Below are 27,814 nucleotides of genomic sequence, written 5' to 3'. Positions count from 1 at the left end.
ATTATACTTGCGTCAGGTATAATGTATGCAGAGGGGGCGTTCCCCCGCAAAAAGCCTCGTAATAGTGACGCAGTGAAATCTATGAGATTTCACTGCGTCACTTTTAGGACGCTGTTGCGTCAAAATCTTGTGCCTGCCTCACAGCAGGCGTAAGACTGACGCAAGCCCTTTCACATGGGGCTTTCCCCATGTGAAAGGACGCATTGCTGGAGTTGCGTCACTTTTGTGACACACTCCAGCAATGCGTCACTTTTGCGCTTACAGATACGTCAGAAATACTGACGTATCTGTAACTCCTTGCGACATGATGTGTCATACATTAAATATGACGCATCATTGGTGTCGCAAGGAGTGCGCAGTGAAAAGTGACGCATCGCTGTTTTCACGCAGCGATGCGTCACGTTTCATAAATAAGGCCCCTGGCTGCAGGACATGCTGGAGCAACTGTACTTGGGGTCTGTTATTCTATAGAAACCAAAAGAAAATGTATGTCTCTGTGTTTAGGGTCACTCTTAAACCTGGATCATAGTCCAAAGTGGGTGAAAGCTGGCAATGCTGTGAATATAACATTCTAGATGTGCAAGCTTGGCAAGTAATCTACGATGACGTACTTTGCATCTGTCCGTGCTTATTGACTTTTCGGAGGATGCTCCTGCGCAAATAACTATTGGCCCTGGGAGTTGGAAGCTGCAAGCAAACCTCATTGAGTTGTTGAACCCACGGAATCCACATCTTTAAAAAGGAGATTGCAGCTGCATTGCAATGGTTCCCAGGGCGGGGTTGTGGGGAGAATTTTAAGGTAATATATAATGAATTTTGCACTTTCCTTTATTAGGTCTGTTGTTTTGGCTTCCTTCACTAGGTTATCAAAGCTACGCTTTTTAATGTGCTTTCTGCTTTTATTTTCTGTGCCTCATGTCTTCTTTTTAATTTGGTTTCTCCTATATGACAGCCTTTATCTTCCCCACAGTCCTTTTTAATAGTTCTGAATGGATGCTTGTCAACGTCTATGCTTTCTGTTCCATCACTCTTTTTAATCTGGTTTCTCGTATAATGACAGCCTTCGTTTTTTGACAATCCTTTTTTACTGGTGCTGGATGGCTGTTTGCCAATTTAGACTGTAATAGTTTAGCCCCCGTGTACTCCCCTATTGATGCCTAATTGGGTATTACCCTAAATGAACATTACTTTGACGAGCTCCGCTCTGAAACTGCAAAAATTGTATTTATATTTATTGGTTTTTGACAACATCTCAACCCCCCATACATTCTTGATTGAATGTGTTAAACTATGTATTTTTCTACAAGGACATTTTCCCGGTTTGTGCTTCAATTGTGCAAAAATGTTATTTTTGTTGATCATCCTCACGGCTTTTTTATGGATCCTGTAAGACTGTACCTGCACCTTTGGTATTTGCCTTTTCCTTAAAAATGTGTAATGTTTGTTTATCATCTTGAGAGGGACAGGTTTCTAGAGGAATACCTTTTTAGCTGGTTTATTGTCTTTACTTCTATCCTGATTCATTTAGAACGTTCGCCATTTTAGTATGACGTGTTGCTGCTTAAAACATGTGGGATGTCAGTTTATCATCTTTGAACGGATAGGTTCCTAGAGGATTACCATTTTAGCTGGGTTATTGCATCCTCTATCCTGACATCTTTAGTACTTTTTGCCTTTGGTATGACGTTTTGTTGTATTTACTATACTTTTATTCCAGTTTTTATACTTTTATAATACCACGGAGGGTCTAAGTTGGGGAGTGGAATTTTTTACTTCACAAAATTATATTTTTAAAGATGTTAGGGATCAATAGAATAGGCATGCAGGAGGCAATGTAAAGTGTGTGATTAATAATGCTGTTTTATTTTCTTATTTCTTGGAATCGTTGTTTATGGTTTTAATTAACTAATAAACTCTATATTGATGGTAGATATATGAATGTATACACTGTAAAAGGTAAGAGTTTACATTTACTCTGATGAGTACGCTCTGAAGCGAGTTTTATGACATGACACAAAGACTAACATATCCAAATCTTCTTTATTGCCAACTAACAGCAGCAACAATTGAAGAGAATATAGAACTTAAAATAACATTCTAACATAGTATAAAGTCCATCTCTACCTTCTTTGTTGCTGCTGCTCACAAGTACCTCCCATTTACTTTGAGTATTTCTTCTGATTTGTTTTCCTAAATACTCTGTATTTATGTGTAGATATTATATATATTGCGCAGTTGCGTTCCATTGACCCTACCATGCAGTCTGTTGTTCCATTATTTGGGGGGACAGTTTTTTAAAAAACATTCCCATATATCATGTCTATCATGTCAGCGCTGCGAGAAAACTGTAAGCGCTGTGTTCTCTGCAGACATACCGCTCTCTGCTGTTGCTCTTGGCTTCAGGGGGTTTCAAATTAGCCAATCCCCCCACCTTCCCCGTTTGTCTTTAAAACAGACTGACTGGTTTTTCTTCAAGGCCGCATACCTGTTGCCTGGTAACACACTTACCGCAAGTTACGGCAATCAGGCTATGGCCAACAACAAGGGAAGCACTCCACCTTACAGCCCTGATGAGCCCCCAATGCCAACAATTCTGGCATTGGACGCGGCAAAGCTGCAACCCAGTGAAGACTTTTCACTGCGGTGTGGCTCACAAGAAACGCAACGCGGGGAGTCAGCCACTGACAATTAGAGGAAAGATCCTTGTCTCAGGAAGCCGTGCATTACACTTACCTGCATGGCTGCCATTTCTTTTGGGGATTTTCCAAGCAGACAGCCAGTTTGTTGCTAAGCAACATGGACCGTTGGAAACTGCAGATTTCACACAATGAGCGAAATTTAGCTGTCAGGTCCCTCAAACCTTATACCAAACAGTAGGTTTTCTGTTACCCCTAAACTCTTCACATGGGAGAAAAAGTGTCATAATATCCTTCATTAATAAATTCAGTCGCAAACCCTTGAATTAAACCTAGAGGGAAAATTAGAACTACTTTTAAATAAAGCCCTAGATAAAGTCAATGGCTCCCTTGATGAAACCATCAATAAAAAACTAGAGACCCTGTCTAAGGCGTGACCCTCTACAAGTTCACTTCATTCTCAGGGGCAAGAAAAGGGAATGAAGGCCCAAAAGAAAAGAGCATCTCCTGAACACCCTCAGAAAGGGGAAAACAAATCAAAAAAGGGACAAGCAGCCCCCTCATGCTTCCCAGGCAAAGACAAGAATGATGCCTCGGGCATCACAGAGGGGCAAGGAACAGGCCCGCGGTCCCTATCCCCATCAAAAGCGATGAAGCACTGGAAGCAGAAATTGCCCGTTTATGCTCCTCTGATTTCAATATGGATTTGGAGGAATTGGAAGATAAAACAATGGGAAGCTCTTAAGAGGCAAGCAAGGCCTCAGGGTCGAAGAAGGGCATCGTCGACCCCTTCGGGAAAGACATGTTTGACCCCCTCCTAATTAAATACCTCTTATTACCAGAGTGGTCACCTTCACCTCATGTCGTGGACTACCTTACCTACTGGTTGAGAAGGGGAATCCCCAAGGAGGTCAGGTCCAGACTACGATTTGAATGCCCACGACCAACCCTCACTGACAAGATAGCCATGACTAGGAACTAGACCCTAAGGTGTAAAAAAATCTCGAATTGTGGTATTAATCCTAGGTTATTGGCGCTTACGGGTGGAATTCACACATATGTATTTGGTAAAGATACTTGTATGGGACGGTACTGAAAGGTATAGAGAACCACCAAACTCTATAAACCCTGAGCCTAAACTCAAAATACAAATTGCAATACTCCCCAGCACATGTCAAAATTATCATGAAGGTTTTTCCTGTTGTAGTTGAAAACAGTTCAAATAATCATGCTTAAACAGGTAAAATAATTTAGTTGACAATTCCAATTGGTTATTCGTTGTTTATTCCATCATTCTGGTCTTTAAAGTAGTCAAAAAACAGCCAACATGCTTTTCTTCGCAATTGGGGGGTCTGTCCCACGACTTCCTCAAGTCAAGGCTGTATAAATGTAAAAACATATAAAGTGCCCATGTATTTAATGTGCCACATTGTTTTTGCACATAGTTCATAATATACATTGTTACATGGCAATTATTGCTATTGAGCAAGGCACAGTTTTGAAGGTTTAACGTAAGAGATAATTATTCTGTACATATGTTAGCTTTTCTTAAACCGAAAGACCACTATAACCCGAATTTGATGGAGAGAGATGTTAACATGAATTCTAATGATGTGTGGATACTAAAGTGCAACCTTAACCCAAAAGAGCATGCATCTTTGTAATTTGTGATGCCGATATACCCTGTAATTCTCTGTGTTGATGACCCCGTGTGTCAATAGTGAGCTCTCATGAAGTGACATGGTAAGTTTAAAATTCAACATAGCTTGTGGGTGTAACTCAACATGACATGTATTCGTGTTATATTAATATTGTGCCAAACCAACATTGAAAAAATACCTAAAGCTTCAAATCCGTATTTTCTGTAAATAAAAATAAAAAGGACACCATCCTTTAATTGCGAATTCATAGTCACTATAAGAGATCTATTTGACTTCAAAATAAACACTCTCATTCCATATATTACCACCTACTTGAAATGTGGTGATACTTCCAACCCACATTGGAGTTCAATTCTTGCAACGCGCCAACCTTATAACGAACAAGTCTCTCCTTCTTATGTCTTATATTGCAGGTATCTGTAAAGCCACATAGAGGTATTGAGAGTCAGAAATCGTATACCTCCAAAATGTTATCCATAGGCATATTCCATATCAAATGCCTATCCCTTTTCACAGTATGTATCTGCACAAAGTATCATAGTCAGGGACCCACCCTAAGTATCTACTACTGCATGTAAAAGCCTTAATTTAATCTGTTCCGACCCAATATAGTTTACATTGAATATTCAGTCTAAATATTTGAAAGCCTCCCTGATTGTCGTTAGGTATCTCGATAAAACGTCTGTTGCTTTAAGTTAAGGAAAACATCTCATTCTAAATGTAGACTTTGTTGTCTTTCCCCCTAGCTGCCATTATCACAAATTCAGCGTGGTACATTATCCGTATGCTTGAATACACTAATGTCAGTCCAAAAGGGAGGTGACCTTTATCCTGTAACTACACGTGTAAGCGGGCGAACCATGCCCTCAAATGAGTAAAATACTCTCAAAGTGGTATTCGCCTCACTTTATCATCAATATCTCTGAGTTCCCAGCACGCCGCGCCACGTTGCTCCCGTGTTCGACTGCAACTCCCGAGTGCCAGTCCCATATTGTTTTAAAAGCCACTTCCTGATTCCGGCGTGTGTGAGCATGTCTGCGTGAGACGTGCGTCCAAGCCAGTCAGCAGGCCCATGATGGTGGGTCTGCAGAAAGAAGGCCATCTTGTAATGTATACATATAGCGCAAATTGTATATACATACTAATTTTGGTACAAATGGGTGTTGTGTTGCTTACTTCTGTACTGCTCCTTTTAATCATACACATTCTTTCTTATGTCATTGCTGAATGTGGAATGTTACATATGTCATGTTGATGTGCATCCTTTGTAAGAGTCAGTTATTCATTGATGCTGATCTATGCTGGATTACTTGTACTGTGCTCTTCGATTAAACAAGCATCTACCTTAACCATCCTTGGATTCTTCTTCATTTCACTGGCGACGGGATTCAAAGAGCAGAACCCACGTGGATACCTGATCTAATTTAAAAATTTAATTTGGTTTACCTCATTTAACTGAGAAGGACGTTAAACAACTCTTGGACTTGGTAATTATACAAAGTACTATTTCTATTTACTTTTGGATTAACCTTATGTGCTTGAGCATATTTTAATTTCGTGCGTTTTTTAAATACGAACTGTTTTGGGCGAAAACAAAAACAAGAAGATTGACATTAACTTTTTCTTCTTAATTTAAGCTATGCGCCTAACAGAAATGACAATTTTGTTAATGTGATCGAAAATTAAAGAATAGAGCTCTTTACCGCTTTTTGTAAAGAAGTGTTTTTGTTGCTATAAGCGTTTTGCCGTTATTATCATTACGCATTGCAACTCGCATCTCAGCTCACTCCAACGCTCGCACCATTTCCAAAAGTAAACAATTCTTTCTGTGAGTGACGAACTTGACGCATTGCTGTTCTACTTCCACGACGTTCCGCATTGAATGCTGCTACGACGTTCCGCATTGAATTCTGGGAGTTTGCGTGTGACGTAACACGTTGCAGCGTAACGGCGGCCATTTTGGTAAAACTTGAAGTCGCGGACACAGTCGTTTTAAGGAATTACTTTAACATCGAACTAATTAGTTTTGCGCTTGAAGAAACGGAGAGACTAATTTAATTATTTCAACAGCGGATTACCATTAATGGCGATTCGCACACCTTGTCCTACCTTATCAGCGCGTTACCTTCTACGGTGACTCGCACACCTTGTAAGTTTGGAGAGAAGATTAAATAATTTCAACAGCGAGTTACCATTAACGGTTATTCGCACACCTTCTCCTACCTTATCAGCGGGTTGCCATCGACGGTGATTCGCACACCTTGTGATTTTTATATATAATTATTGATTTACAGTTTCCTTGTTAATGTTGTTAACTCTATGTGATATTATTTTACCAGCATAACTTCGTATAAATTGTGTTCTAGCACAGTTAGTGATAAGATTTAAAGTACTTAGTCCAGCATTTTTCTCATTTTAAATTTTAAATTATTGTGGCATTAGGTTTAATTTAGGATGACTCAGCCTAACTACAATATTAGCCCTCCTCAGGCATTTTGGGTTTCTGGTAAACCGATAATGGTGTTCAATTCTTATCTGTAAAAGCGAAAAGGTATTTTAGCAAACTTGGTATTAGGCATAGAACCACGTCTCTTTATAATCCTGGTGGCAACGGTGTTGTGGAACGTTTTAACAGGGTACTGAAAAATACTATTCAACTTTCTATTAGTAATAATTTGGATTGGCCAACTCAAGTTGGGAAGGTTGTTTGGAATTATCGTATTACTGTGAATGATTCTACTGGTATTTCTCCTTTTGTCCTAATGAAGGGTAGGAACCCACGTTCTAAAACCATTCCTACTTGGTTATTTTCAGGTGAAATTGATCCCTATTCAAAGGATTTAGTTAAGGCACGGTTAGTTCAGGTCCATGACAAAAGTAAAAAATATCATGATTTGAAACATTGATCAAAGGAGGTTATAATAAATGTTGGTGATTGGGTTAGAATTAAAAAACCTTTTAAGGTACAGAAAGGTGAATCTACCTTTTCTGACCCTTTTCAAGTAATGGAAATGTTAAAGAATTCTGTTAAACTTAGTAATGGGAAAGTTTGGAACTTAAGTAGAGTTGCCAGATGTAATCTGAGTTGCTCTCCTAGGCTCGAAGTTCCTAATCACATGTGGAAACCTGAAGATTTGGATGTCGATGACTCTAATGGCAACAAGGACCCTGATCCTAGTGTGGTTGTTACTGAAAGCGATAACTTAAATTCTTCTAGCAATATTTCTGAGGATTCGGTTGTCACTCCTATGGAAGATTGTTTTGTTTCTGGTGAGGATTCTACTCTCCGGCATTCCTCAAGGAAGAGGGTGGTTCCTTCGTGGCTTAAAGATTATATCACTAACAATAGTTAAGGGTTTATCACAAATTTTTGGTAATTTCTTGTAGTAGTTGTTTTTTTCACTTATTGTATGTTTTCTTATTCCTTTTTTATTTTTTTTAATTTTATTATTAGATAGGGGGATGTGTTGTGTTGCTTACTTCTGTACTGCTCCTTTAATCATACACATTCTTTCTTATGTCATTGCTGAATGTGGAATGTTACATATATCATGTTGATGTGCATCCTTTGTAAGAGTCAGTTATTCATTGATGCTGATCTATGCTGGATTACTTGTACTGTGCTCTTCGATTAAACAAGCATCTACCTTAACCATCCTTGGATTCTTCTTCATTTCAATAGGTGCATGTGTAAGCGTTCCGAGGCGCGAAATCTAGCAGCATGAATTAGTATATGGAATAAGCAGCAGTGTATTGTCTTTACAGGACATAATAATTTAGTCGATTAGAGTGCTTGCTTATATTTCTAAAATAAAGTGGTGTTCAAATGTGTGCGTTCTGTTTAGTTACATGTGTCTAGAACCGAAGTACATATTGGTTATAAAAAACTTCGGAGAACTTATGTCATTGAAATTATAATGGTGGAAGTGAATGTTGTGGCTATCCTATATTCAAATTGTTCATCCAAGGAGTCCTCATGTCTCCTAATTCTCTCCAACCATTAAGATTAGAACAATAAGAATCAAGATGGAACCTTTATGAGTCAGGTTGAGGGGAAGGTGGCTCTAGGACCCCACTTATAAAGGAACAGACGCTGGTGCAATTATAGATTGTATTTTTTTGTCTTCCTTTTTATTGTGTAAAGTTTTAAGGTATAAAACTGAGATCTCGGTCTTCAGTGACCATAATCCGGTGTTAATTGAGATACTCTCCACGGACCTATTAACCCTCAAAACCATGACCCATAAGGGTGGCCTAAATGTGGTTGCCAAAGATCATGAACGAACGCTAAAATGGTCAAATATAGTAAGTATTGGATAAGGTTGAGAACGATGTGGCCATATGCCTAGAGAATCAGGCTCAAAAAACACATGTGGTCCCAGCTTTTGACAACATTTGCAGACAAATTATTCAAAGTTTACTTGTAGGCTCCAGACAGGTGAGACATCAGGGTAAAAGATGGTTCGATAAAAGATGCTCTAGGGCACATGCAGTCTTACTTAAGGCCCTGAAGGCTAATCCTAAAGACCGAGCCCAACTAGCCAGCTTAAGATCTCATAAGAAAGCCATTCAAGACAGGAAAAACTGAACTGAAAGAAGCAGCTTGGACACAATTACTTGCCCCTGAAACCTTAAAAAATAGTTGGCAGTTTTGGAAAATTGTAAATCAACCGCTGTTCTCGGGAGAGGAGAATTCTCCCCTTGAGTCCAACATCCCAGACGAGGGCTGGATAACACATTTTGGGAAAATATATTCTACCCCAGGTCCTGTGAACCACACGATTAACACCCTTTCCAGAACTGAGGGCTGCCATGTGATTTTTGAGGATATAGAGGTGGAAAGAGCGATTGAACAGACCCTAAAAAATAAGGCTCCAGGTCCTGACAGGGTTCCAGCAGATATTTTTAAATGTGCCCCAAAATTCTGGTCTAAGATCCTTTGTAGTGTTTTGAATGCCCTGAACCAAAATAATATACCGACGTCTTAGAAAAAATCCATCATTATCCCGTCTTCAAGAAGGGAGATAGGCAGGACTCCTCCTGTTATTGACCTATCTCCCTAATAGATTCCTCTGTCAAAATCTTGGGACGGGTCATTCTGCATAAATTAAAGGACTGGCTTGATGACAGAGGGGTACTGTCGAATGTGCAATATGGGTTCAGATCGAAAAGCAGCACTTTAGATCAATGTCTTAATCTGCTACTGGACAAATATACCAAGGCTAAGGAGGGGTCTATGTACCTGGGGTTTATGGACCTCTCCTCTGCATTTGACCTTGTAAATCGGTCAAAGTTATGGCAAATCTTACTTAACATGGGACTTGACCGGGCCTTGGTTAATCTTTTGGCGGACCTACACTCTGGTCTACTGGCTTCCGTCCGGGTTACTGAAGGGCGCTGCTCAAGCCATTTCAACTTAGAAAGGGGGGTCAGGCAAGGGTGCATCCTGGCCCCCCTTCTTTTTACGGTATATATTAAAGCCATAGAACCTGCACTAAAGGAGGCAACTCTTGACATACCGCCTATAGGGGAACTTGGTATCCCAGTTCTCCTCTACGCGGATGACACTGTCCTTCTTTCACGGACGGGGGTTGGACTACAACGGCTGCTAGATGCCTTTGGGAATTTTATGGGATCCTTGGATCTTAAAATAAATGCAAAGAAGTCACAAATTATGATTATGGGGAGGTGTTCTAGGAAGAAACAAGTTAAAACCTTTTTCTGCTGCGATGAGGAACTTTGCAAAGTGCCTACATTTCCTTACTTGAGGATTACTTTTGATGAGAGAGGGAACTGGGGCCCGCAACATAAAAATAGAAACATTTCCTTTGCTAGAACTACTTCCGCACTCCAGGGCTTCACAAAAAAACAGAAAAAAAACAGGGGGCAAGACCCATAGAAGCATTAATGAATATATATAAGGCTAAATGCCTCGCCGTAGCCACATATGGTAGCTCAATATGGTGCTACACTGCCCCAGACTGTCTACAGGTGACTGAAAATAAATTTATGAGATCCATCCTATCAGTCCCACAGCCCACTCCCTCATATACCATCCATTCTGAACTGGGGGCAGGCTTAATTTCTGACATGATAAGAATGGCTCCCGTAATATGCTGTATGAAGACCTAGTTGAACCAGGAAATCTCCTTGAACGATATTATCATGAAAGATTGTCTCCTATTTGAATATTCCAGTAAGATCCATTGGTTGACATATATCAAAAACTGTTTTTATAAACTAGGGAGAACAGAGCTTTTCTCCTCACCAGAGTTAATAACTACTAAGGACATTACACACATTAAGGGAGCCATGGAACAGATGTTGACTCTGGAGAGAGAGGAACTAGAACTAAGAAAACCTACTGTAAGGGCTAACCTCATTGTAGCTAACTTACCAGGACCTGAACCTTACCTAAATATGGTGAACCGTCCCTATCACAGGTTTCTTTTAACTTGTTTTCGCTTCAACCTGATCCATCTGAATTTAGGTCACTTTCCTACTCGGAGTACCCCTGAAAATGCAATGCTGTGTTCCTGTGACAATTTTTCTATCCAGAACACAATGCATTTTCTGATGTTCTGTGGTCACTACACTGAATTAAGGATGACATTCCTGGTTCCTATACTTAAGGAGGCAGGGTTCCTGCAAGTTAAGCCTGCCCTCCTGTATTTACAACTATTAAAGAGACCCCGGGTCATCTTTCATGTCGCTAGTTATCTAGTGGGCGCTGCCCGGATTAGGAACAGGAAAAATAAATAATTAATTGTACTTAAATGAATTTGGATGAAATACTGTTTGATGTTAGTTTGTTCTGTAAATATGATAGTGAGGGTAATTAAATTGGCTGATGCTTTTATTTTTTTATATGTGATTTTATAAAATGTTATGAAATGTTTGGGAAATGTTTTAATCTTTTAACATTTCTCTTTTTACTCTGTGTAATTAATGTATATAATGTATGTTGTGTACAGTTCCATTGTCTTTTTCTGATATTGATTTATCAAAATAAAGCAGACTGACTGACTGAATCTTATAAGTGTGGGTTAAACAGTGTAATCCTCAGTAAGTACAATAATGCTTGATTGCGTTAAACCATAAATTCTTTTACATACAAGAAAAAAGGAAAAGACTTGGCCGCTGTGTTGCATTGTCATAGCTTGACTTTTGACTTTATCACTCATTCAGCATTTTTCAATCATATTTCTCAGATAGCGGCATTGCAACATCTATGTATCAGGAGAATGTGACCAGTGCATACAGGCCAAATATCCCATTCATGATCCCTTTTACTCACCCAGGAAATAATGTAATTCTTGATCAATGTTAAGTCCGCACTCTGTACTCCTGAGCTTCAAAATCCAGAGTGCTTCCCTTCTACGTAAGTCCAATTCTCTTTTGCCACCTCTAGGGTGTCTTGGTATGTGTTCAATTCCATTGAATTGAAACCGTTTGTTGTTAACCTGTGATGGACAAATAGACATGTGTGCAGCTAAAGGATACCTAAACAGGGGGATATGAGGTATCCTTTAGCCTCGCACACATGTCTATGTGTCCGTCACAGTTAACAGCAAACGGTGTCCCCATCAAAGTTTAAGTTTTATTTACATGGAAGTTACCTTGTACGCAGCTAATGCAAAGAAGGAATATTTCTGCACAGGGATGGACTTTATACTATGTTAAAATTGTATTTGAAGTTCTATATTCTCTTCGATTGTTGCTGCTGTGAGTTGGCAGGAAAGGAGATTTGCATATTCTTTGCCTCCATGTCTTTAATGAAATCCAGATTTTCTACCCACCAGGCTGTGAAAATTCTAAATTGTACCTAGCATCTTGTGAGCAGCATTAGTGCAGCATCAACCAGTTCATTCGCATGTTTGACCTTCATCCATGAATGAGCAACTGCACATCTCCTTTAAATGGCCTTCATCCTGCCACCATTTACATTAGCTCATCTTAGGATGTGGGCTTCATGAGAGCGGTATACATCCTGGTGGATGCAGGCTGCTGTTATCTCCTTCATAAACAAACATGATGGGTGGTTTCTCCTGGAGGAGGGCTTTCGTAAGAGAGTGGGCCTCTCACTGAATGTAACTTAACTGTTGCCATTCCTTTCCTTAGCTACATCTTCCCTACTGCTCAGCCAAATGAGTGCTGGACTGCTTTGCAGTGAATAGAATGCTGAATCGTTGGTGATGTAATAGAGTGCATGGGTGCCTTGGGATGTGTTGAGTGTCAGTTAGAGTGTGCAGGCTAAGCAGCTGGGAGGCTGCTGCTGGTTGGGCTACCTGTTATCATCTACTTACTTTCCTACTTACCTAGAACTTACCTTGTAACTAAGCCTAAATAAACCATCTACAGATTATACATATTGGCTAATGAAGTTTGTATTACAACACCCCTCCCCAGTTGGGTCTACATATTGGGTGGCTCAACCAAGGAGTTGGCCCTCCATAAGTGATGGCTTACCCATATATATTATTTTTGCTTTCGTCTTTTGATGATTTAACTGGTGGGTTTTAGGCAACCCAGTGCCATCAAGATTCATGAATAAACAAAGCTGCAACTCTCCTTCACAACCCTGTTAAATACAAAGCTAAACAAATATAACCCTGTCAAAAAACCATATAAGAGGACTGTTTATGTTCATGCTGCAATTTGAGCTCAGTGCTCATCAGTGACCTCACCTTCGACGTACAAGCCAAAAGGACAGAACATTACACAAGATTTCAAACACACTGGACAAGCAGTTTGGAGGTGACGGCAGATGCCTCTCACGCACTCTGCCACTAGAGCGCTTTCCCCACTCCGAAATTGCCTGCTGAGGTAGTCGAGCGCAAGCAACTGACATGAAGAATGCTGAGGGAGCCCGGGCCTAGTCGTTGTCAGAGTGGCTCTGATCTTTTTTCAAATGCCTGTCTCAACAGGGCTTATCCAGCAGCAGATACTTGGAAAAAACATGGTGACAAGTGGCGCGTCAGTATGGATTTGTAATTGATGCTGCCAATTGCTGTCATACTCAAATGGCCTGCAATTGAAAAGCACCACCGAGGCACAAGGCCAGGTAAAGACGTGATCCCCCGAAAGACATGATCCCCTGGAGAAAAGGTGAGTGCGCTGCACCGAGAAGTTGAGGCGTGTTGAGCTAATCACTGGTCCACCACTGAATCCTGAGCCTCGAGCTATTGAGTCATTGAGCTAATATTGAGCCAACATTGAGGTAAATATTGGGACAATCGTGTACTTACTGTGAAGAGTGGCAAGGAGCAGCTGGTACAAAAGCGTTCAGCATTGCGGCATCACAGCCTTTGCACCCAGTGCAAAATAGTGAGTACTAAATCCGCAATGCAGAGCCAGTCCACTCCAGCCTCAAAAATGAAGAGTAAGGTGCAGTGTAATGCACCTCAGAGTGTGGGGGAGTTATATCAGAGCCTCAACCTTTGCACTCATCAATAGACCTCAAAGCATTGGACAATCCTGTTGGCAACAGTAGTGGTCCAATAGAAAATACCAGTCTGGCTTGCCCCAAGCAATATCATGTATTCTCAAAACAAACTAAACCACAGCACGAGCCCCAGGTATGTCTCTCAGTGCAGTTTCAGATGCAGGCAACAACAAGTCAAATTGCCCCCATCAGGGGGGCCCATATATCAGACCCAGGAAGCTATACAAGAGACTGGTATAAAGAAGAGGAAATAAGGGCTCATCATAAGAGAAGGATGAGAGGGGGAGTCAGGTAAAAGCATACTTGGCAATATAATCAAAGAGATAAGAGACTTGAAAGCATCATAGGCACAGAAAATAGCAATGCTTCAGGCAAGTCTGTCCAAAACTGAGGAACATATGACCCTTATTCCGGAAAGACCGAAAGAGGGCAGAGAACCGTGTCTCAGCCCTAGAGGATAAGGTAGCAAGCATGCAGTAGGAGGTTATTCATAATGAGAAGGGTAAAAAACTGATTGAGAGTAAATGGCAGGACCTAGAAAATTATAATAGATGGTCTAACCTCTGACTGGTGGGCATCCCAGAAGGTTGTGAGTGCACTCAAGTGCACTCAAGTTCTGAAATGATCTGAGAGACTTTTGAAGAAAGGGATGCCGGAATTTAATGGAGATTTGACCATTACTAGAGCTCGCAGGGTACCGGCTCAGAATACACAAATGCGAAATATACACGTACGACATTGCTAATTTTCGCATACTATTGGGTCAAGGTACGCATTTTAAATACAACTATTGCAAAACATACTTTCTCAACTCCAGAAGTACCTCAATTTAAAATGTTCGCAAATATATCTGCATTTACAACGCAGAGATATAGAGAATTCCGATAAAATGATTGATCTGTTTGAGGCTGATGGCGCACAGGCATCAATTGTTAAACAAGCAAAGCTTAAGGTTTAGGTGGAAGGTACATTTTTCCTATTTAATGACGTCAGGGATGCCGAAGCACTTCTTATGAAATCGTATAATTAGATCTCAACTCAGCCAGTTGTCAATTGAGTGCCAAGGTCACAAGGGGCAGTTCAATTCATAATGTATAAATCATACTGTGGGGGCGGGGAGGGGACCCTTCCTGGAAGTAGAATCCAGGGGAAGGGAGGCTTGAGAGCACAAGGGTGCAGTGCAATGGCACCCAAGTCAAAGGGAGTGATGGGAAGGCGGTGTGGGCAGGAGGTTCATGAGGTGGTGGCCAAGGGGGTTCTCAAGACTGTGGTGACATAGCAAGGATAAAAAAGGAGAGTTTATGGTCACTATGGCTGGAAGGTGGGTTGAGGTCAAAAGAAATCAGAAATATTTTGATTAGAAATATATTAAATAGATTAAGATGATAGGAAGAAGCAGTGAAGAAACAGGTTAGGTTAGGACTAACAAAACTAAGGAGAAAGAGAAGCAGAGAGAAAGCAAGACAGGCGTTTCAAAATGCAAGGCATAGTATGGTACATGGCATAGCATGCAATGGGCAGGAGTTTTAAAGGCAGCTCAAGGCACACAACACTTTTCTATTGTACAAGCATGATGCATTTTTCTTGCAAGTCAGACAGTTATAGCTACTGGCCATCTGTTTATGCTGACTATGGAAATAATAAGCTATAATTGGTTACATGAAAAGGATTCTTGTAGGTATATGCACACGTCACTTTTAAGACAATATAGAATGCACTTTACACAGTTGGGGGGAGGGAGAATAATAGTAGTCTTAGTGCATGAGCAACTTTTTTGGCGGGGTTTCCATTTTTTTTTTATTTTTTATTTTTATTAACAATATATATCTTTGGAAGCCAAGATGGATAAAGAAGCACAGAAGATAATATCATTAAATGCCAATAGTCTTCATAATACATAAACAGCACAGGCAATAGGTATATGGCTGAGAGGGCACTGCCGAGACATTAAGTTTATACAGGAAACACATGTTATGAATAAAAAAAATGGTACGCATAAATTCCTTTAGCAATGGGCTGTTGTTCAATGTTTATCAAATGTGAACGCTGCACATAGAGGCGTGGCAATTTACATTTACAAGCACCTACCCTTTCAAGTGACCTTCTCTCATGCAGAGCCAGAAGGGAGGTTGGTTAGAGCCAGCAATGTATTAAATAAAATAAGACTCACGATTGCCACAATGTATGCACCAATATTAGATAACCAATGTTTTTTCCACCGGTGAAGATGGGGTCGATAGTGTGTCCCGTGGGGGGAGATAGGTTGCTTCAGTCCAATGTTGTTGAGGTTCTCCATAAGGGAAATGGTGTTGGGTTGGCTGAATTTGTCAAGGTGGAAGTTCAGGTCTCTGAGAAGTATGTAGTCCTTGGAGCTGATGGCGTGGGGAGCGATGTAGTCTGCGATGCCATTGGTGAAAGGGGAGGGGGATCTGGGTGGTCTGTAGGCAAGAGTTCTGCATAGTGTCTTTCTGGGGTTGGGCTGGATCTGGAAGTGAATGTGTTCTATGAAGGGCAAGGCATCATCTGAGTTGGTGGTTGTTAGTAGGAGGGAGCTTTTGTTAATGTTAATGTTAGTTGCATTTATAAAGCGCTGCTGCTACCCGAGGATGCCCTGGCACAGGGGGGAGGTACCTCATGAAGGAGCTGGGTATACATTAAGAATACACCTAGTTGGTAAAAAGCCAGGTTTTTAAGGCCTTCCTAAATGCCACTAAGTTGGACATGTGTCTTAAGTGTGAAGGGAGAGAATTCCAGGCTTTGGCTGCATTAGCGATGAAACCTCTGCCGCCCCAGTTGGCTTTTTTCGTCCAGGGTGTAGTAACCATTTTGACATCCGAGGATCGAAGTGTTCTTTTAGGGGAGTACCATAGGAAATGGTGTCTTGGGAATTCTGGTCCAGTTCCATGCCTTGCCTTGAAAACTAGACACAAGGCCTTGAACTTGGTATGCTTCCTCATCGGCAGCCAATAGAGCTTTCTGATCGATCCTGTGATTGATGCGTATTTAGGTGTTACAGTAAGGAGTCTGGCAGCTGCATTCTAGAAAATCTGTAGTTTGTTCATTGGTCCTTCTTGTAACTTAAGGTAGAGACTGTTACAGTAGTCCAGTTTAGACATTACTAATGCTGTTACCACTGTTTGTAGCGCTTCTTTGGGAATTAAGAGCATGATTTTTTTGCATGATCTGAGGGTGAATGAGGTAGAAGATGCCACTGAGTTCACTTGGTCCTTGAAGCTATGGGAGTCGTCGATCCAGATTACTAGGTTTTTCACCTTTTTGGACGGGGCTTGCAGAGTCTTTTGCAGCATCTGTTTATATTGAGCTAAACTTACTTTATATTCTTTTTGGTCTTTGCCCTTGTAAGCCTTTCTCCAGTTTCTTTATAGGTGTTTACAGATAAGTCCCCTTCAGAGAGGGAACTGACACAGGTAAGTTTGTGATAAGACATTTCATTTGAGTCTGTCCTTGGGAAGGTGTTGGGGTAAGATATCGTTCCATTGGATGCATCAGATAAAGTAGAGAAGATGACAATAACGTTATCAAAGAAGAATTTAGCAATTTTATTACATAAGTCTTGGCTTGCCGGGATAGCTGGGGCTCTAGGGTGCCAAGGGAGTTCACTGTTTTAAAAAGTACTCGGGCGAGTTTTTGGCCTCAAGGATCTTATCTTTGTAGTATTTTTGTTTAGAGTTTTGCAGCATCTGTTTATATTGAGCTAAACTTACTTTATATTCTTTTTTGTCTTTGTCCTTGTAAGCCTTTCTCCAGTTTCTTTCTAGGTGTTTACAGATACGTTTCTGGTCTTTGAGCTCCTGTAAATACCAAGGTGCGGAGGGTCGTGTTCTTTAGAGGCAAACTGTTTTTAAGGGGCCTAGCTTATTCCCTGCCTCTTCTAGCCACTTTGAGTAGGCTTTAGTGCCCATGATCCAGGTTCTTGGGAGATGGGCTATCGGATATGGGGAACAGCCATGACAACGCGGGGATTACCCTGCACTGTCATTACAACGCGGGGATTACAACGAAAGTGGTTATAACGACTTTCGCTGGAGGGCGCTGTTGGATAGGTAATAGTTTACTTTTCTATCCAACACCTTACCTACTGTCAACGTGGGCTGAAGTTGGAATAGAAAATTCAACTATTCCACTATCCAGCGCCCTCCAGCGAAAGTCGTTGTAACCACTTTCATTGTAATCCCTGCGTTGTAATGGCACTCGTGGTAATAGCACGCGTTGTCATGACATACAACCATCGGATATTGTTAGGAGGCTATGTAACTCATCTGCTGCTATGTTTTTCTAGGCTCTGGATTCTACCTATTTATTAGAGGGTTTCGTACCTGAGGGATTGGGAATGGTAGGCTTGAAAAGTACTGCTGAGTGATCCGACCAAATAAGGGGAAGTGAATTTGTGAAAGAAAGTGAGCGGTTATTGGATAAAATCCCATCGAGAGTGTGACTCGCTTGATGCGTGGCCTCTGAGGCTAATTGTTCTAGATTTCCACCAAAGCATGAGATCTAGAAGTGGATGATGGGGAGGCCTCATCCTGGGCATTAGGGGTGACATTTTCTCAGGATCTTGTATCTGTCTGGAATGGTGGTTGCGATGTATGGGGCATTGGCCCTGGTCTCCATGAGGAAATGCAATATCAGACAAATGAGTGTTGAGGATGTCCCAGATTTCTATGGCATGTAGGATGCAGTTCAGCAATTTGTGTGTGGTGGTGACCAGTGGGTTGATGGTGGCTGTTTGGGTCCGGAGGTGGGTGAAGGTGCGGTGGCAGGGTTGGCAGGAGATTGGGCCATGGGAATTGCCCGGCGTTCAGAGATGACAGTTGCTGTTGCGTCCTGGCTTGAGTGCATGGAGAGTGCTGGGTTTGTAGGGGCCTGGGGTTCGGGGGGCCAGGCACTAGACCACCAGGGATAAGGCGCAGCAGGAGCCTGTGGGTAGTGGAGGTCCTCGAACACCTACCTGGGATACCAGAAGGCACTGAGGGCAGTGCCTTGATGACAGAGCTGCGTGAGGGAAGAGCAGTTTCTCTGACTAAGAGGTCAGTGGTCTTGCTCTCCTATGCGCACAGCAGGCCCTTTAAGTAGGGTTCAGGGGAGGGTGAGCAGCTTGGAGGTAGAGGCGTGAGGTGGGAGTGGGAATACACTGGGGGAGGGGCCACGGGGGCAGCAGGGAAAAACCAGGAAGAGAAGCAACACGTGAGAAAAAGGCTAAGAATTAAAGACAAAAAAAGCAGAAGATTATGGCAAATAGAAAGGCACAACAAAAAAAGAAAAGGCTGACACCCACAGAGCAGGCTAGCAGAAGATTAGACTCTTCCACTAGACCACCAGGGATGAGGTGCAGGCAGGAGCCTGTGAGTGGAGGGGGGCCTTGAGCACTTAGCTGGGACACCAGAAGGCACTGCGGGCAGTGCCTTAATGGTGCAGCTGTGTGAGGAGAGAGCATTTACTCTGACCAGGAGGTCAGAGGTGTCATTCTCCTTGGCGCGCAGCAACCGTCATGAAGTAGGGGTCGGGGAGGGTGAGCAGCTAGGAGGCGGGAGCAGGAATACGCTGGGGGGAGGGCCGGCAGAAGCAGTGGGAAAAGAACTGGGAAGAGAGAGAAAAAAGTCTAAGAATTAAAGACAGAAAGATAAAGGCAAAAAGTAAGGCTCCACAGAAAAAGACACCCATTGAGCGGACTAGCAGAAGAGCAGGCTCTCCCACTAGACCACAAGAAATAAGGCGCAGGCAGGTGCCTGCAGATCTAGGATGGCCTTGAACACCTACTTGGGAAACCAGCGGGCACTGAAGGCAGTACCTTAATGGCTGAGCTGCACGAGGGGAGAGCAGTTACTCTGACCAGGAGGTAAAAGGATTACATCTCCAGAAGACACAGAAACCAAGATCCACTCAACAGATCCCCTAAATATACAGTATGCCTTTCTCAAACATTACAAAAGTATATACAATTCGCAACAACAGATTGATATTACACAGTTAAAGCAATTCTTAAATAAACTTCCTAGCCTACATTTGGAAAATGATTAAACAAGGGATAGAGAGCTAAATTCTTCTTAGACGAGGTAGATAGAGTAGCAAAATCATCAACTAATGGTAAATTGGCTGGGCAATATGGCTTCCCAGAGGAATCACCAATTTTAAATACAGAAATCTTAAAAACTGCAAATTACATATTAGAAGGAGGTGAGATCCGACCTTCCTTTTGAACAGCAGTGGTAGTAAGCTGTTTTAAAGAAAGATAAAAAAAGAAAACATTACCTCTTATAGACCGATCAGTTTACTTAATGTAGACTATAAGATCTTTACAAAACTCTTAGCTAATCGAATGAGAAGAGTCATGGGTTCCTTTGTTCACCCAGATAAATCCAGCCTTGTAGAAGGAAGGAAGCTATTTTCAAATACAATCGTTTTAATTGAAGCCTTAGATTTCATGACACAAAATAAAGGGCCTGCCTAGGTGATGTTTTGAATGCTGAGAAGGCATTCGATCATGTATTTTTATGATTCTCTGGGCATTTAGGCTTCCAAAAAACATGATTAATGTAATAATGTGTTTATATAAAGGAGCCACTGCCCAAGTGATTTTCTGCTCTAGGAAAATTTGCACTTGCAAAGTTAACAGGCAAACACGGCAGGGTTGTCCCCCATTGCCAACGGTCTTTGCTTTGTTGATAGATCCGCTGGCAAAAGCCATCAAACAAATGGAAACACAGTGGCACCCATAAATGGGAGGTCAAATATTTAATTATATACTGATGACATTGCCCTATTCCTTAAACCTGAGATATACATTCAGGAGCTTGTTTTTGGGATCTGTCAAGAGTTTCAAGAATTAGGTAGAAATAAGAAGCTAATAACTGAAATTGTATTATGTAATTGTGCACAGGATAGTCTACTGCCAGAAATTCCCCACTCAAGTAATGCACAACCAAAACGTTTTCTAGGGGTTTAGGTCTCTGAGAACGTCAAAGATTTGTATGTATTGAGCTATGTTCCTTCAGTTCATAAAATTAAGGCACTGCTGGCTAAATGGATACGCCTGCCAATCTCATTAATGGGACGCGTTGCCTTAAATTGCATGTCTATACTGCCTTTCTGTAATTGTTTGTTCCCTGCCATACCATGGGCTTTACAGATGCAATTTGTTAAAGAGTTAGAGGGCTTATTTTCAGCATTTATTTGGGCAAATAAAACTCCAAAACTAGCATTAGAAACCTTATTTAGACCAACAATGTAAGGGGGCCTGGCTCTTTCAAATGGAAGGGAATATTACTATTCACACTTAGCACACAACGCCAAAAAGATTTATTAGACCCTCTGAGCTGCACTGTACAGATAATGTTTTCATAGAAATGATTTTCAAAGAATACAAAATGTTAGACTACTTGAGACCTACAAGAAACCCCAAGTAAGTTGGATATAAGATTGTGCAATGGCGGTTCAAACAGAAAACACAACTATTTGAATATTATAATATACCATCTGTTAATCGCTCCAAGCGCCTGGCTGATATATATTGGGGGACCGGCTCTTGATTGAGAATTAAATTATACAAAAGTGGGAAAGCAATGACTACAGCACATTTTTTGATTTTACAAATAGGGCTGTTCAGTAGAGTTGGAGTGAGATTGAGCCCAGTATTAGATGTTTCAAGGATACACTGGAGTGGTCTTATATACAGATCAGGCATTTCCTAAAAGTCATAAATCTGACTGCGATTGTGTCAGGATTTGATAGAGACAAGAACATGTAGATCTATCAGTTGTTGTATAGCTAAAAGAAAAGAAAGAACATTTTAATGACAACATAATGATAAGGCACGGGATAAGATGCAGGCCAAGGAAAATATTTAGCTCTTGTTGAAAGCCTGGAATAAGATTGATAATTATAGTGTCACATTACTATAGGGAGCTAATTTTAGAAGACTGCAATTTAATGCCAAATGGCTATTATATACTTGGGATGATATTGAGAGATTTTGCTCTCACTACTTGGAACCAGGGATGGTCATAGATGCCCAGACCACTGTTCTAGAATACTCTCTATTTAAGCATATTAGCCCTATACAGGAGAAACGGTTATTTATTATTGTATTAGTTGCCAGATCTTTGATATTGCAGAATTGGCGAGTGGAGGTTACCACAACATTCCAGCTGAGGTTAAATAAAACGTGCAGAGTTTAGGAAATGGAAAAAAGATATGCTTTAAGATCAGGCTCTTACTCTAAGTATAAATTGTTGTGTCATTTTTTATTTTAAAGGAGGGTAAAATGTTAGGATGTAATATACATGTATTAATCTTGGAAATATGATGGGCAACTTGGCACGGTACAACAGGATATTTGAAATATTCATTAGAGTCGCATATTATCCCGAAATGTCAAGAAGGCAGCTTTGCTATTCTCCTTTAGAATGTATCTCTAGTTCACCTTTAGTATGCAATATGATGTATGGAATGTATATGTGTCATGTATGTTTTATTTAATAAGCATTTTTAAAGCTTTGCATTCAATATTCATGATTCATGTTAATAATATGATTGTTGAACTCTCTGAAATAAAAATATTTATAAAAAAATAAAAGAAACAATGATGTCTACATATGAAAGGTATTGATGAAGTTTCAGGACCAGATTTATCAAACTTTGAAGCAGCGCAACTACGCAGCAAGACAACATACTGCACTGCGTCAAATGGAGAGGGCAAGAATGCTCCAAATTTACCATGATGTGATAATAGGTGATAATAGGGAGAGGTGTGGCGCCGCGGCCAGGGCGACAAACGCTGGAGTCTGGGGATAACGGTTTGATCCCCGGCACCGGTGGCAGATTAGCCCAGCACCATGTGACTCTGGGCAATAGCTTGCTTAATCTTCCCAACGGCCCCAGCGCCTAGAGACCCTTACGGGTGATTGTTTGCGCTTTACAAATGTCGATTATTATTATTATTATTATTATAATCCTGCTTTCACCTTTTGCTGGCTCAGCAGTAGCTGCCTACTGTCCCCATAAGGACAAGGGGGTGACTAATGCTTTTGTAATCACATTGCTGTTTTGCCTGTGTGTGTGCGTGGGTTAGCCTGATATGCGTTTCGCCCAGTTTTTTTGTTTAGAGGTAGGAACACAGATGTGGTGGGACAGATGCTGCTTTGGCTTGAAAGCTGCATCCCATGAATAGGCATGTCAGCAGCACATTCTGGAAGGGCTCATTTATGCAGCTCAATCAACTACAAGGGGGAGGGTCAATAGCTTCTCTGACTTGCTGTTTAATTCCTTGATTACATTGTTTCCATTGCAAAGTATTTGAGGAAGTCATTACCTAGAAGAAGCAACACGTGCTGAGATTGGGGAATAGTGTAAATGGTGCTGCCTCTGAGACCCTCAGTCAAAGATTGTGCATAGGTCAGTATATCGAACACATAAATGACTACTACCCCAAGGCACTACAGCAAACAAGTAATCTGAAATGGAATCCAACAATGGAATGTTAAACTTTCCTCATGCCATACACATGCTAGAGCCAGCAGAATATGTCTGTGAGAGTAATTGTTACCACACAAAAAAAATGCTTATATCATCTCAGAACATCTACTTTCCTTTGCAACTGCATACTTAAATAAGAGGCAATCTACATACATTTATAATATTCAGGGGGTATTTACAAATCAAATGATAAGTATCTAAAATCAGAGCTCTCAGTAGAAATGGTTGGGCAGAAGTAATATTGGATTGACATTGGCCTGTGACAAACGCAGAGCAGCAATTGAGTTTGCTATGGACAAAGCTAGAGAGCATACATGTTCTTATGTCAAAAGTTGACAAAGACAGCTGTTGTGTAAAAGCTATAAGACCAAGTGTTCGTGGCAGATTACATGCGGCCTAAAGGAAAATGGTACTCTGACTGTGAAAGCATTTCAGCTCCGAGAAGTTTAGCCTTGCCCACTTTCTAATACAATCAGGCTAGGTGCCTTGTATCTAACTGTCTGATAATTTAAAGTAGCAGACGGGAGAATGTGCAGCCTGGAAGGGCATTTCGGGAAATCTGCCATATTTACATTCATGTATAATGGAGAAATTAGAACACTGGCTCTGTACGTGTGCAGACGCATATGATTTTCTAGAAAATCATCAGCAAATCAAAAGTGTTTTTAGTAAGAAACTAGCTTACCCGTCGCGCTTTGCTGCGATCTCAGAAGAAAGGAAATTTTAGGAAACTTGTTATGATAACAGTCAATTTACATTGTGTCATTTTTATTGAAACGCATTCATTTTAATATGGAAAACACTTCAAAGTGTTGTTTTAATTCTGTTTATTTATTCGAGTACTTGTGGATACACGATATTTTTAGTTTCTCCGTCTGGTGCGTAGACGAATAAATCAGAAGGTTTTCCGACGCGGGAGCTGGCCACATGCAGTTGTGCAAAGGAGAAGCACGGATTCTTCAAATCTAGTCCATACACTTCCAGCGATTATCCTTGTGCTTTGTTGATGGTCATTGCAAAAGCGAGTTGCATCAGAAACTGTAAACGTTCATTATCGGAAAGATTATGAGGGCCCTGGGGGCCAGGGGCAGATATTTAACACATTTTTCTGTTTTTTTTTGCCAGAAACCTTCGTGTGAGTGTACTCAACAACTTTTAACAATTTTTTCTTTTTGTCTTTCTTTTTGCCAGAAACCTTCGCGGGAGTGTACTCAACAACTTCCCAAAGTTTCATGCTGATCGGATGAACGGTGTAGTAATGCATAAAGGACAAACAGACATACTTTTGTTTTTATATATATATATATACTTTATACCAGCATTATACATTTAGATGGTCTTAATGCTTTGGATTTCTACTTAAAGAGATCCCTACCTGACAGGCCGGAACATAGACAGATGCTAGTGGATATGGTGAACATGTGTCTGAACAACAATGTTTTTATGTTCAACAATTTAATGTACAGTCAGCTACAGGGTGTCGCCATGGGGCCAGTTTCTCCCCCAGCTACGTGTACTTGCACATGGGCTGGTGGGGGGAGCTGTTCCTCATGGTTGAACACTCAGAAGTAATGCGATCACGAGTAGTAACATTGTTACGCTTTATAGATGACCTATTTGTGATTCGGAGGGGTGATATGACATCTGCAGAAGCCTTTGTGCCAGATCTCAATAGGAACAATTTAATCGAACAGGGCAGATTAGAAACCAGATTGCACCACAAAGACACAGCGGGAAACTCTACCCTGCTTGCCAAAAGTTCACACATTAAACACTTGGTCAACAGTATGCCTTATGGGGAGATGTTGCGCTTGAAAAGAATACACAGCAGGGAGACTGACTTGCGGGATGCCCAAAGGGACAGCAAACTGAGATTCCTAGAAAGGGGTTATTCTCATAAAATCATTGATGCTGCCATTCACAAAGCGGAAGAAAAAAAGGCAGATCTGAATTACTGACTGAGAACACACAGGTACTACTTGATAGTGGGGTCATTGTCACTAAGCCACCTGAATTCAGATTCATTGTGCAATATAACGCCCAATACAAAGAGATACGAACCATCATTAACAAGAACTGGTCACTCATCTTAAGTGACCCAGTGATAGGGAGGGATCTCCCCAAAAGACCTTCCATTACATATAGCAGGGGGCAGTCCATGAAGGATGAACTGGTTAAAACCAGCCCGGAGGTCTTGGAATCATCAGTTTGGTACCAAACACATGCAGGATTCTACAACTGCAAGGTATGCAAAGCCTGCCAACAAGCAGTAAATAAAACTTGCTACCTCTCGCCATTTGACTGCAGGGAACACAAGATTAACAAATTGTTAACATGTAAGACGGAATATGCTGTCTACATCCTGGTTTGCCCTTGCGATTTACTCTACGTAGGAAGCCCTAAGCTTCCTGTACATAAGAGAATTTTGTAGCATCTAAGAGCAATAAGCAACCAGGACAATACTTACCCTGTCGCGAGACATTTTAAAGCCAAACACAATCCTCACCTCCCATGCTATGTCATCTCATAACGCAGTACACTCCGAATAGAGCTCTCAGATCAGAAGGACAAAATCTGGTCATGATTCCCCGTGTCAGACTCGCCCGCACTGGAGGACGTTCCTTTCAATACATGGCTGCCAAACTATGGAACGCACTACCACTGTGGATCCGAAGTATAAATGACCTTCTTGCCTTCAGAAAGGCATTAAAGACCCACCTGTTTTGCTAAGTTGACCTGATAGCCTGTCTGTATGTTGTGCTCTCTTCTGTCTAGTCCAGCGCCGGGACGCCCCTTCGCTGGGGCAGCCGCCGCGCTATATAAGCAGATGTAACAAAACATATATAAGCAGATGTAACAATTCCAAGAGCAGTGGACTGAAGTACTATGTAATAGACTGTGTACAGGCAAGCAGACGGGGTGGCAATAGAGAGGACAAGTTGCGCCGCCTTGAAACACAGTATATACTTGAGCTCAACACCAAGCACCCCTCAGGACTTAATATCACGGAGGACCTTTACACTTGCTTGTAAATGCAAACACTGAGTCCTTATTGTTAATTTGCACAGGTTTTAATAGGATTATCAAATTATTTAACATGCTATATGTGTTTTAGGTAGTTATATATATTTATATAAATCATGAAATAATTGTTTTATATTTCACCATCTTTTAACAATTATATTTATGTGATGGTTTTTAGATACATTGATTATGAATTCATTTTAGCCATTTATCAACCATTTTAAAGGTTTTTATTCATTGGCGTATTTATGAATCCTATGACTGTGTATATTTATTGACTACCATTGATTGTTACGTATATATGTATGTTATATAACAACATATCTGAAATACATGCGTTATTTGCATATTTACCTATTAAATAACAAGAAGGGTGGCGGAGCCATTAAATTTATGTCAGGTATTTGACCGGTATTATATTATATCTCACATATATATATAATTTTCTCCCCCATGAATTACATCTATTGAACTCAAAATAATTGGCAATAACCCCTCACCTATATGGTGACTCAGTTTGCGCATTGCACTCTTTTCTCCTGCCACAGTGCTTACGTATAATATTTAGACATTTACAACATATGGGGCTCCATATCGTATCCCTCTTATGCACTTGTATTCAAACTCAGTCAATGCAGGTTTCTTTGCCTGCATTGCAAACACATTATGAGTCAATATGAACATTAAACATCTTGCTGCACTTTCAAAAGAAACTATTTCAAAATTTTAGATTTTAAAACACTGTTTTATTAATTGCACTATCACTAAATTTGAGCACACGGTTTTCATACTCACATGTTGACTGAAATACTAGTTTTCCCTTCTTAAGCGCCAAAACAACTAATACAAGCCATAAAAAGGCAAACAGTAATTGATGAAATGTCTTCTGTAGTTTTGAGCGTGAAAACTTTTTTATGTCTACGTCAATTGTAGGCTTATTGAATCACGTGTTGTCTGTATTTAAACCAATGCCTGGTGATTATCTGTGTCATGTGAACAAGCGCTCTGGGAAGCGCGAAATGGGTCGTGATGACTGGGAGCACCGCAAACAAATAAATCAACTTTTGCACTTGTTTGGGTCCGTGTCCGTACTTACAGCCTGGAAGAAGTCTGTGCATGCCGGATTATCCTTGGAGAAGTGTGGCTCACCAGTTAGAGGCAGCAGACCCAGAAGCAGAGATCGGCCTGGGACCAGGGTTCAATTCCCGACGCGGCAGGGTATGGAACCAATGTCAGCGGGCTCGATAAATCTCTCCTCGGTGCCTCTATACTCTGGGCAATAGCGTGCTTAATCTCCACAACGCCCCCATTGATGATGGTGATCCCTGGCTTCACCTTGGGGATGCCCAATAGGGACCATCTCACAGGGAAAGTCAGGACGGGTTCCCCAGCGGTACACAGCGCCAAGAACCCCCGGGGTGAACGTGCGCTCTACAAATTCATACTAACATAACAATATATATATAAAGACTCATTTATAGTTCATGATGGAGCATGTTTGAATAGAGACAGGGACTGTGCACATTCATACATGCTCCTTCCTGAACTAGAAACCA

The sequence above is a fragment of the Lissotriton vulgaris genome, chromosome 3_2 (genome assembly GCF_964263255.1).
Source record: "Lissotriton vulgaris chromosome 3_2, aLisVul1.2, whole genome shotgun sequence".
NCBI classification, from domain to species: Eukaryota; Metazoa; Chordata; class Amphibia; order Caudata; family Salamandridae; genus Lissotriton; species Lissotriton vulgaris.
The sequence above is the reverse complement of the archived record's forward strand: the minus strand, read 5'-3'. Positions refer to the sequence as shown.